Genomic DNA, 13254 nt, shown 5'->3' with positions numbered 1-13254 from the left:
GTGGGAGAGGATGTCGGTACGGCCACTCGGGCTTGCTACAAGAGAACGGAAGACGAGTCCGTGGTATAAAAATTCATTTATTGCTTGCAGGTTAAATTTTACAATTATATTATATAATTCCAATAAAAAGGGCTTCTGGAAGTCAACGGGGATCCTTGGAGCCTGTCCCTGGGTACGGAGTCGTTTTGTAAAGCATTTCCCTCTCCCAATCCGTAATGGCTATGGGGGGCTCGAAAACGGGGGAATATCCTGGTAAAAAATATGACGTCATTCATTGGATACACTGCTTCGCGCCATCTCGCCCCAGAAAAATAATAATAAAAAATATGTTAAACCCGGTTGGAAAATGTTCGATTTTGGCCCTTGGTCTGTCAAAAAGACCGTGACACGTGCATTTTTCTTACCATTGGAGATGTAGACCCGATTACTCTTTAATAAAAAAAGAATAAGAGCGTTATTATGGAAATTTCGGTAGATCATAATTATAACAAAAAATACAATTCAAAGAAACCCACAAAGGCCCAACGAAAAAAGATTGAAGAAGGTAAGTGAATATTTACAAAACTTGGGAGCCAGCTTGCCAGTACCCAACTATCTATTGACAAACTTGTATAAAGCGCGTGCTAATATAATACTTTCTTATTTTTTCAGGCATTAAACTTGATGAAAAGTACTTATAAGAAAATCTAGGGGCGATTCTTTGTATTTCTTCAGATTTACAAAAGGTGACTTTTGTTGGGAGGCCGAAGCCAATTGTTGTAAGTTCTTAGGGCCATGTTATAATGTTAGCTCCCAATTAAAAATAATATCTCTTGTGTTAGGACGCTTTAGAAGAAATCAAGAAAAGTAAAATTACAGAGCTTTCAGAAGATGGATTCGACTTTTTATCAGTATTTATGGATGACAAACCGGGGCTTTTAGATAAAGAAAATTTTACAGTAAAAGACACGGGCTTTTTACCAAAGGAGAATTTGCCGAGGAGTTAAAAATGTCTTTTTTACATATGGAGCCATTTAGGATGCTTGGACCAAAGGATCAGGGTGTATCGACTTCAATTTTTACTCAACGTCTTTTCAATGAACTTTATTCTAATTATTTGGAAAAAGAAAAATTCGCTAAGAAGGTCAAAGAAACACAAATCAAAAAGTCAGACTTAAGTGATGCAGCAAGAGACAAAGAATTGAAAATAATTCAACAGATATCTCGGTACACAGTGAACCAATTAATTAGCCTCTACGGAAGCCCAAAATTTTCAAGAAAGTGCTTAGTTAAGAAGAGTGATGCAACCGAAGCATATCACCGGTGGACTGCAACTCAAGATAGGGGAGGGTTGTTATATTTGTCAAAACTAGCATATGATTTTTAAATATATCTGTGATAAGATAGTTCCTTTTGTGCAGTGTGATGCACCTTTAAGAGACAATGAAAATAGAAATGCTAAGATCATTGATACTTTAGAGGAAGATATATTTATAATGGAAAATTGGGAAAAACTATGGGGGGATGAGAAGAAAAATTTGAAATCGGCCAGGAGAAAATATTTTAGAATTCTTATTAACTGTCACTTGAAGGGATTAACGAGAAGCATAAAAATGTATACCAGAATGCAAAAAAGGACAGTTTAACTAGCAGCGGTATAAGGAAAGAGCTTAAAGTTCTAACCCATAGAAATTTAAATAAGCCTTTCACTAAGAGTAAAGAAAACTTGATTGATTGATAGATGTATTTATTTATTTATTTCTCCAATAAATTTTCTGATTTATTATGGGTTTGTGCAACATCTTGTGGCTCTTCATGGAGTTCCTTAGGAGCAATTGTTTTCGGTTACACCGTTTTTTTCTGGGTTGGCGTGCAATTTCCATTTTTATCTTTAGGTATTATGGATTTCATGAGTTTAAGTCTTTTAGCCCCTTGCCCATATTGACTAACGGTGGGATTTTCCCTAGAACCACCAGATCCTCTCTGACGTCCAAAATAGTTTTCAACCAAATCCTGATTTAAATTCGCTGTTAATATGTAGGGTGCTCCTTTTTCTATCAAAAATTTTACAATCTCTATAGTTGAATAAACTAAAAGAATTAAAGAGAGTTAGAATTTGGGATTATTCTAGTTTATTTCACCTGTTATTCTTATGCCTTCAAGAGTTTCCCTACCAAGTAGCATTTTATTGTTGTCGAAATCTTCTTCAACTTCAATTTGCTTACTTCAGATTCCCATTCGTCTAAGTTTATACATTTTGTTAGTTTTTGTACTTTAATACCTTAAAACGCCAGTCAGTTAAGTTCATCAATGGTTTTAATTCAGGTTTCTTCTTTGTGAAGAATGCGTAGGTGTTAGAAATATTCAAGATGTCAAAAAAAGCGTCAAAAAGTCTTAAAAACTTGACAGCCTCTTCCGCTTTATCTCCCAACCAATTGCTCGACATCGTTGGCGGTAGTACTGCTCAGGATTTGGGTTGAAAGCTTTACTCTCATACAACTGTGTGCATTAGGATACACATGATTGTATGTCAACTTGGGCGCTAACCTTAGCAAGGACTTTGAATCAATTTCATAAGCATTAACTATATGCTGCCATAGCAAATGTTTTCCATTTTTTTAAAAGTCTGATTGGTTTAACTGAACCACCTTTGTGTTTCTTCATTTTACCACTCTTGTTTAGTCCATTTTTAGATGTTTTATGTGACAAACATCCGACACGAAATACAAGGTTTCAGCGATATTGAAGGATTTTTGGTTTTATACCCCACTCTGTGATTGTTTACTTCTTTATCAATCTCCGTAGAAATTTTAATTAATTTCATATTCGTGGAAGCTGTATCACATACCACAGCGAGAATTCGAAATCCCGCTGCTTGTAAATTCTCGATTCCCTCCCAAATTAAGGAAATAACTCTTCTGCGTATAGATTTCCACAAGGAAATAACGAGAATGGATACTTAAAATTGGTCATCAGTCCTCTGACCATGTACTGAAGAATTTGATTTGCCGAGTTTATGTTTGCAATTTCAACCTTTCCTTTAATGTTATTATCTAATTCAATGAATTTATTTCGGAATTCATTAAGATTTGCAGCTCCAATTAATTCTCCTGTACTGCTGTTGAATGCCAGTTCCTGTTTTATTTGAATTTCGTCAAGGATTAACGTGAAATACTTTTGGTGTTCGTCCATATTTTCTATATCAATTTTTCCTCTCATTTCCAAGAGACTGGCATCGTTAAATCCACTTTTTGTAGTTAGGTCCACAGAGTAATTATAAAGAGTTCGCTGAGAAGGCAATGCAATTACTTGACGCACGGCTTCGTATGCACAAGGAGACCTAGATTTTATCGAAATACACCACTGTATTATTGCTGGATGCCATTTTCTTGGCCTGGATTTTTTGGTTTGGAGTAGTTTCAATTGTTCGCTCATCAATAACTTTTGGAAAACCGATTTGCTCTCAAATGGATTTTTTCTGATTATTTCTTCAAAATCAAGACTTGCCTCTACAACATAAAAATTGCGTCCTTTTTAAAGCTCTTCTTTACCTTCAATTCCAATACATTATTCCTTTTTTTAACGCCTTATTTTTTATTTAATATTTTAACTCTGTCTTTCATCTGTCCTCCCGTGATGTAACGAAAATTGGCACGTTTTCCAAAGAATTTTACTTTTCGTTTTCGATTCTCTAAAACAATCTTCGGCCAAATTGTCATTTGGATAGCTCTTTTCCCCATTTTCACCCCGTTTGTGGCCGCCATTTTTCTTTAAGGGGAAAAAATTGAGAAAGGGTCCTTTTTCGTTGTCAGTTTCATATTTTTTGAGAATTTGCACATGGCTGGATTTTAAATATAATATAAATTAGGTTTCAAGCTTTAATATAAGCCTAATTTCATAATTTTCCACCTATAATCTATTTCTAAACTTCGCACCGTCGATTTTTGGCATTTAATAAAAAATATTTTTTTGCCCCTCGTTTTAAGGCCCGATACTTGTCCATCTCGTAGCGTCGTATTTTTAAAGTTTAGACTTAAAATGAATGCTTTGTTTTCTTAAATATTACCAGAAGTATATAATACTTCTGTTCGAGAGAAGTGTACCAAAAAGCGGGGTAAGTGTAACGTCATTCTTCTCAACATCGGAACATTTGGAGCAAGGTTACTAAACCGAATCACATATATGATAAATAGTTCCATCATCATTACTCTATTAGCGTATAAATATTTGGCAAGACGCGCTTGTGGATTTTTGTCCCACGTTAGGGGACGACGTTAGGGAGTGGATTTCTGGGGATTTAGTTCCAAACAGTTAAAAAATTCATCTTACGGTGCGATGCCCGTCTGAAGTTTGAAGAGCGGGAAAGCAAACGAAAAGGGTGAGCCTGGGAAGAATGACGTTACATAACTAAAGTATTAAGAGGCTACAGAGTGTCGTCCTTCCTCTATTATCCCCTTCTGATATTACTTAATTGTATAAAATTTCAATATTATAATTGCGTAAAACGTCCGCATTTACGAATTCAATGTTTTTTGTTGAAGGGACGCGCCATGCATTTGAATTTCGTTCCCTCGAAACTACCCCCTTTAACGGGCCGGAGGGTTTTTCTTTATCGCCGGCTGTTTTCGGTCGCTTCAGCCCCGAAAACCGTTGTGGTGAGAAATTTATTAAAAATGTATGCGGTCAGTGTTTTGTTTTTACATTTTAATGCTTCTAATCGTGCTGCGCGTCGAGGTTTACGAATCCAACGTGTGTTGCGAAATGAAAATAAAGGGTTGATACTATATGATCTATGCTTTAAAAGGAATTTGACGGCGACAGTCAAGCAAAACGGTATTAGGCCTTGCCAAAAATTGACTGAGCAGTCTGAGCTATAGTGAGCCTTCGTCAGATTATCAAATGTCAATGATATAAGAAATTGACCCTCGGATATCCTGTGATGAGGAGATGGTTATAAAGTTAACTTTCGATTTTGTAGGTAGATACTGTCTAGTGACACTTAAAGTAACGATTTAATCTTATAAACAGACTACCATCATAAGCCCATATCTTAAATTAACCGATGTTGATATCAAAGCTTAATTGAAATACCAATACCAATTTTTTTTAACTCAATAAATCTTTAATATCAACATCAAAAATTATCTACTGAAAGAGATATCTACTTATATTCAATTTATATTTCTCGCAACATTTCAAATTAAAGACTAGAAATGTGCAAATGAAGTTCAAGCCGATTAATTGGGAAAATTGCTACATTGGTCACCGTTACCTATCACAGATAGATTTGCATCCTTCAGTAGTGTTTATTATGCTTGTGAAATGGTAAGCGAAATCTGTGATTAAAGTTTAAAATAGACATGGGCAAAAAGTTCTTTATTCATATCAACTCGATTACCTAATTTCTAAATTTGACCTAAATTAACAAAATATTCTCTTCATGATTAAAAATCTTGTTTGAAGCAGCAAGCCATCTAATCCTTATTTACCTTCTTTTTAAAAAAGTAGGTTGGTACCTCTTTCAGTAGATGATTGATTGATATTTCAGTTTCATTGATTTTTTTGGTTCAGTGTCCTTCCTCCGCCAACTAGAATCATATAGAATATCGTGGTCGGATTTAAAATACTAACTGTAAAGTCAGTTGGAATTTGGAAGGGTATTAAAGCTCCTTGCTTGTGTTTTTGAGCTAAGCCTTGGTTTTCTTGAAATTTCAAACTGATATTCGCCGTCGCGCGCCAACATATAAAAATTTTGTAATGGCACGTGCAGCCTTTTACTGTGCTAAAGTCTCGTGACTAGGATCTTCCCAACAATTCTTAAGCCTATTTAAAATTAGATTTTAAACAGCGCAGACAGTGAACGAAACCAACCCGCTTTTTTAAAAACCAAGTTTTAGTAAACCGCTTTTTGAGCCTAGAACGACTGATAGCAGTTTATACAACCGGTGAATACACCGATATGATACTAGCTTTAGGCTATTGTGAAGGAAACTACGAAGCCGCATCGCGTCGTTACGCGGAATTGTTTCCATATAATAGGCGTCACCCAGATTCTCGCGTGATATCAAGAACACAGGAAAGATTGCGGGCAACTGGAAGCGTTTTGATTCAAGGGGTGGATCGTGGACGTCCAGCATTAAGAGCAGTGGCAGTCGAGGAAAATGTTTTGGATATGGTGTCAAACGACCCCACTCTCAGCACTACACGTGTCAGTAGGATGCTCAACATTCCCCAGCCGATCGTTTGGCGAACCATTCACGATGATAATCAACACCCATACCATTACCAAAGAGTGCAGCAATTGCGACCCCTCGATTTTCCAAGGCGTTAATTGTTCTACCAATGGCTCTTGGAACATCATGATGTGGACGACCATTTCCGTGGCCGTATTCTCTGGTCGGATGAGGCACAGTTCACAAGGAAGGGCATTCTAAACTTACACAACTTGCACTATTGGGCTCACGAAAATCCGCATCTCATTCGCAACGCAAGTTTTCAAGAAAAATGGCGTATAAACATTTGGGCCGGTATGCTAGGCGACACCCTGATTGGTCCATTTATCCTTCCGTTTCGTCTTAACGCGGAACGTTATTTGGAGTTTTTGCAAACGGATGTTCAAGATGTGTTGGACGAACACTACCATTGGCTGATCGTGCGCAACTATGGTTTCAGCACAATGGGGCACCGCCGCACATTGGCCGTCAAGTGCGGGCATATCTAGACGAGATGTTTGGCCCAAGATGGATTGGCCGAGCGGGACCCACGCCTTGGCTTGCCAGATCGCCAGACCTTACACCACTCGACTACTTCCTTTGGGGCCGCGTGAAGGATTTAGTTTACGCAAGTCCCTGACGAAGAAACCCTTCCCGCGAGGATCTTTGGTGCGTTTGACATCATCAGACAAAGTGGTGAGACAAGGAGAGCATGCTTTTCCATAGTCCGACGGTCACGGCTATGCGTAGACCATGAAGGGGGACATTTCCAGCAATTCCTATAATAAGAATCCGCGAGAGGTATGCTCGACCACTTCACTTCGCCCTCGCCTGGGAAATGCTTTGGTTCATTCCTAGCTTCCTGCATTACTTCTGATTGCTGCGGTTACATTGCGCCCGATGGTAGAGAGTAAAAAGCGATTCGAGGGCGCTGGTATGGCCCTCCACTAATTACAGCGCTTAATCAAAAACTAAACTGATAATGGCCACTTGTCGTCAAGGTCGTTGCGATGCTACTTTAACTCTTGGATTCACCACAGAAAAGAATTGGCGGGTTATTACGTCCACTCTTCATAAACTTTCCAAATTACCGCCAAAGATGTCAGACAACCACTACAATTTGAACTCTTGCGCGTTTTGCAGCTTTAATACCCTTCCAAATTCCAACTGACTTTACAGTTAGTATTTTAAATCCGGCCACGAAAGCAAACAAAAGCCAGCGATGCATCAAGTTTTGAGAATCGAATGTGAGAACAGACTCTCATTCCATGAGGCAAAACACGCTACACCGTCAAAAACTGACATTTAGTTGATTTCTTAATTTGGCTTCTGACTTTACAATTTATACGTTACATTGCAGTAGAGCCCATGTGTTCCGTAACTTCTTACTCCATTGACGATCAAATTGTTAAAATTAAGTTTTGATCCGCTTTAAACAAAAATACGTGTAATTTTGCTTGAAAAGCTTCACTTCATTTTGCGATTCTCAGAAGAGAGTGGAAATAAAACATTAAACCTTTGGTAAGGTTTTTCTCAATCCGGCAAGAATCTTCCCATTTGGTCCTTTTTTATTAATTTGCAATGCATTTCCCCATTGGGTTAGGTTTTTCTCAATTCGGCATGAATCTTCCCATTTGAACCCATTTTCAAGCTTACATTGGAGGAGGACTTCTTTATGGAGTTCACGGGGAAGTAAATCGCTAGCGTGATTACTAAACACGTGAGTCCCCTTAAAAAATGAATTCAACCCGCTGGGCTTTTGTTTTCGAATTTAATTCATTTTAAGGGGTCATCCGTAAATGATCCTTATCAGAACTTTTAAACGGTGGCCTGGATGACAAAATGCCATAGAACATTTTCGACTTAAAATCGCTCATAGAACCCGCAGTAGTTCGGTTATACCACCATTTTAGAATCACCCTGTATATGGAATAGAGAAAAGAGGCCTTAGCACCTTCAGCCAGCTTTACTATCTTAGCACATTGGAGCCTAGCAATTTTTCGTTCTTGTATTAATTATATTCATAATTAACGATACTGTATTTTACTGACCATGTACCCCGTTAATACAAATTTAGCCACAATGTGATGGGTGCATCGTTCCCAAGTTGTCGTTCAATGCACCGCGCCATGGAAAGGAACGAACCTAACAGTGTCAGTACTTTTGAAGGCCTTGTTCAAGCGCTAAACAAGGATCCCAAAGCGGAACAATACAGGTATGATAAGAACATTCTTAATCGTAATCTTTTTTGCAGGGCATTCTACCTGTGCGGAATACTTTTTCGTATCAGGGTATATGATGCAGCATTTTATGGCGGATATGAAGTCAATCTTCTTAGATGGAACTTTCGAAGTTTTTTTTGAAGGCGGCCCACTAAAGCATTACGTCAGCGATTTTTTTCCCTTTGATCGCGATAGCAAGATTTTATTCTTATTATTTTTTAAATACGTAATCCCTTTTGTGTACGCTTTCATGACCAGAAAAACAGCGGGGGCGTATGATGAGGTTCTTGATTTCTTATGCCGAGAATACCTCGATTTTCAGTCTACTGACATCATGACTGACTTTGAAATGGGAATGCAAAGGACTTAGCATGACCATTTCCCTTTGGCGAGGCTACGTGGGTGTTGGTTCCACTACACACAGGTTATCGTTTTTAAATTCCATTTCAAAAAAATAGAAAAATGCCAACCCCGTGAAAATTTCTTCAGGCAATTTATCGCAGAGTCGCCGCGAGCCCTGAACTTCACCGTCATTATAAGACAGAGAGGGACTAGCCACGGGAACAGAACAACATCCGCGATTTAATCAAATGATGATGGTGTTGCCTCTTTTGCCAGCTGTCCAAATTCAAGAGGGAATGGACGTAATATGGGATGGCATTGGTAGACCCTTTCGTGACCATGCGCTAAAAATTTACAGAACGTTTTCGGTCGAGCTTTATAGCCATTTTTTGGCAAAAGTTTAATTTTTTTAATTGAATTTAGTAATACTAAATAGTATCAATACATTGGGTCATACGTTCAAGATTATTGAATAGATACTGTGACACCTTTTGTAATTTCCGTCCACAAGGCGAACAAACAACGATGTGGAGTCTTTCCACGCATATGGTTGTTTACAAGTAAATACGTTAAAAACATTTCAATTTCGATTCTTAAGCTAACGTTGTGTATATTAAACAAAAAATCTGGGATCAATTGAAGACAGAGAGCGTTGAGACATTGAAATATCAGAAGAGAGGAGGTCCATTCGAACAGGGCATAACGCGTCCCATCTAAATAACAAGTAAGTCGGGATAACACAAACAATGTAAATACCTTTGTAAAGATAAACTTAAATCAATCCGAATTTTATAGTCGCCTAGCAATAGTAACTGAACAGCTAGCTCGTGATGAGATAAATGTTCAACAGTTCTTACGTCATGTAAGACATCTAATAAATATCCTGATGTTGGAGAACCAGAAATTGGATTGTAATATTAACATAAATTAAACCTAAAGCCATAATTGGGTCTGTTTCAGCAAGCTATAGAAATGAACACTGTTTTGGATGTTGTTGAATCATGTCTCTGGTTCTATATTCGAATAGATTTTCAATATAATAGTTTTATGGTTGTCCCAATTTTAACAATTTGCAGAGAAAATAAAAATGTAAATTCGATACCCCCTATTCCTGTCGCCCAGCGCATCCAGAATCTTTGTCGCCCAACCCCAAACACTAGGTTTCAAAAACCCAGATATTCTCAGTCCCCAAACACTAGGTTTCAAAAACCCAGATATTCTCAGTCCCCAAACACTAGGTTTCAAAAACCCAGATATTCTCAGTCCCCAAACACTAGGTTTCAAAAACCCAGATATTCTCAGTCCCCAAACACTAGGTTTCAAAAACCCAGATATTCTCAGTCCCCGAACACTAGGTTTCAAAAACCCAGATAATCTCAGTCCCCAAACACTAGTTTTCAAAAACCCAGATATACTCATTCCCCAAACACTAGGTTTCAAAAACCCAGATATTCTCAGCCCCAAACACTAGGTTTCAAAAACCCAGATATTCTCAGTCCCCAAACACTAGGTTTCATAAACCCAGATATTCTCAGTCCCCAAACACTAGGCTTTAAAAACCCAGATATTCTCAGTCCCCAAACAGTAGGTTTCAAAAACCCAGATATTCTCTATCCCCAAACACTAGGTTTCAAAAACCCAGATATTCTCAATCCCCAAACACTAGGTTTCAAAAACCCAGATATTCTCAATCCCCAAACACTAGGTTTCAAAAACCCAGATATTCTCAGTCCCCAAACACTAGGTTTCATAAACCCAGAAATTCTCAGTTCCCAAACACTAGGCTTTAAAAACCCAGAAATTCTCAGTTCCCAAACACTAGGCTTTAAAAACCCAGATATTCTCAATCCCCAAACACTAGGTTTCAAAAACCCAGATATTCTCAATCCCCAAACACTAGGTTTCAAAAACCCAGATTTTCTCAATCCCCAAACACTAGGTTTCAAAAACCCAGATATTCTCAGTCCCCAAACACTAGGTTTCAAAAACCCAGATATTCTCAGTCCCCAAACACTAGGTTTCAAAAACCCAGATATTCTCAATCCCCAAACACTAGGTTTCAAAAACCCAGATATTCTCAATCCCCAAACACTAGGTTTCAAAAACCCAGATTTTCTCAATCTACAAACACTAGGTTTCAAAAACCCAGATATTCTCAGTCCCCAAACACTAGGTTTCAAAAACCCAGATATTCTCAGTCCCCAAACACTAGGTTTCAAAAACCCAGATATTCTCAGTCCCCAAAAACACTAGGTTTCAAAAACCCAGATATTCTCAATCCCCAAACACTAGGTTTCAAAAACCCAGATATTCTCAATCCCCAAACACTAGGTTTCATAAACCCAGATATTCTCAGTCCCCAAACACTAGGTTTCAAAAACCCAGATATTCTCAGTCCCCAAACACTAGGTTTCAAAAACCCAGATATTCTCAGTCCCCAAACACTAGGTTTCAAAAACCCAGATATTCTCAGTCCCCAAACACTAGGTTTCAAAAACCCAGATATTCTCAATCCCCAAACACTAGGTTTCAAAAACCCAGATATTCTCAATCCCCAAACACTAGGTTTCAAAAACCCAGATATTCTCAATCCCCAAACACTAGGTTTCAAAAACCCAGATATTCTCAGTTCGCAAACACTAGGTTTCAAAAACCCAGATATTCTCAGTTCGCAAACACTAGGTTTCAAAAACCCAGACGTTCCTAGTTTTCAAACACTACGTTTTAAAAACAAAGCTATTCCCATTTCCGAAACTCAAGGTTTCAATTCCAGGTATTTGCAACCTAGAAATGGGTCTTAACGCCCAGATATTCCCAGATGCAGAACACTTGCTTCAAATCCCATAAATTTCCTTTTTTCAAAACCGATTTCGAGTCAAAGGTATTTCTATTATTTTCAATTCAAGGTATATCTAAACTAGATTAAATACCTCTTTATTTGCAATATTAAAAACTATTCTAATCCTTATATCTGAAACATGTCTACTCATAAAAACATTGCATTGAAACAAAGATTTCAAATCGCAATTTATGTTTTTCAATCAAATTGGAAGGGAGAAGTTCGTCTGACGTGGCTTACAAAGCCAAACCTTCCATACCACGATATTGAAATATTTAAAAAATATTAAGCATTAATGCCATAAATCCTTACGAAAAAACTTTCCTTGTTTCACAGCCTCCTATTCGTTCTACAGTAGTCAATGTTTTTACACATAATTTTGAGATATTTAATCTTTCATCGGCAACTTCGAGAGACAAAGGTTTCTGTGTTCTAACTAAGAAAGCCGTTTTTACGTTCCGAGAGCGCATTAAGGCTCCTCAGAGAAGTCCGCACTTCTCTCGGAACTTCATATACTTTTACTTCAATTGAATTTAATCAACTTAACGTCACTTTATTACAATATAACCTAATTTCAACCCATGTTAAGCGGCACGGTGACTATCGAGTACCACCCTGCCCCGCGGTCCTCGAAGAAGTGAAAACGAAGAACTTATTGCTGAGTAACGTAGAGACTAGAGAGAGAGAGGCGAGAATCAGGGAGTGGCGATTTTGTCAGCGTGCTTACCAAAGCAGGTGTACTATAGAAGGGATAAGACACATTACCTAGAAATCATTACACTTCTCGTCTCTCGTGCCTTTTGGATTATGGTTTTAATTGCTTCTGACATATTTTGGCGGTTTTCGATGCATGTTTCAAAAAAATGATAGTTTCTATACAATTCTCAGTTCTTTGATTCTTTGACAATAAATTAATATGAAAACGCCAGGGAAGATAACGTATCCGACTACACACGAATAATTTCCCCATAACGACCCGGGAGCAGGGCAGGAAATAATCTCAGGACACTGGACATTGTCCAATAAAATTTCAATATGTGCCATAATTTTTTTTAATTTAGGGGGGTCACTGGACAGTTTGACCAATAAAGTTTCCGAAGTTTTGATATCTTGGCCATGGAGAAATGACTCAATTTTTGCATAATTCAGCAGACAAAATCCTATAAATTTTCCATTCAAACGGGGGGTCACTGGACACTTGTCCCATAAGAAATGTTTCTTATTTCCGGCCCTGCCCGTGAGTCAGTTATCGCCATAGAACTGTAAAGGTTCTATTATCCCCTCTGACACTATTTTACCCCGAAAAGCCGAAGCCGAAGCTCGAAGTCATTTAGAATATTTTAGCAGACGACGTATAGGATGAATTCTCCAATTTTAGATTTTGAGGTAATTCGGGAATATGTTAGTTATGGGTTTTGGGGTAATATAGTGTTCCCCCATTTGCCATTAAGAACTTAAGGCTGGCGAAGCTGGGTAAACGTAATACTTGACTTGTAAATGATATTCCTTAAGTTTAACTGTAGGTTTTGTGGTTTTAAATAGCGCTGTTATAATTTTGTTACTATTTTAAACATGGAGCTAAGTTTTATTATTGTTATTCGTACAGTTAGGCAGGAAAATAGGTCTTTCAAAGTGAGATATAAAAAGCCCATATTCATCC

The 13254-nt window shown here is 37.8% G+C and overlaps 1 long non-coding RNA gene across 1 annotated transcript; it reads left to right on the top strand.

The window, feature by feature from the left end:
• The first annotated feature begins 7872 nt into the window (after positions 1-7872).
• LOC149639881 (uncharacterized) lies at positions 7873-9792 on the top strand. The gene is made up of 4 exons (XR_016372307.1): positions 7873-8837; positions 8903-9315; positions 9398-9479; positions 9551-9792. It is a non-coding gene; the product is annotated as an uncharacterized LOC149639881 (long non-coding RNA).
• The last annotated feature ends 3462 nt before the right edge of the window (positions 9793-13254 follow it).

Source organism: Phalangium opilio, unplaced genomic scaffold (genome assembly GCF_054372755.1).
Source record: "Phalangium opilio isolate 3A_F unplaced genomic scaffold, DU_Popi_V2 ptg000094l_1, whole genome shotgun sequence".
Taxonomy (NCBI): domain Eukaryota; kingdom Metazoa; phylum Arthropoda; class Arachnida; order Opiliones; family Phalangiidae; genus Phalangium; species Phalangium opilio.
The sequence above is the reverse complement of the archived record's forward strand: the minus strand, read 5'-3'. Positions and strand labels throughout refer to the sequence as shown.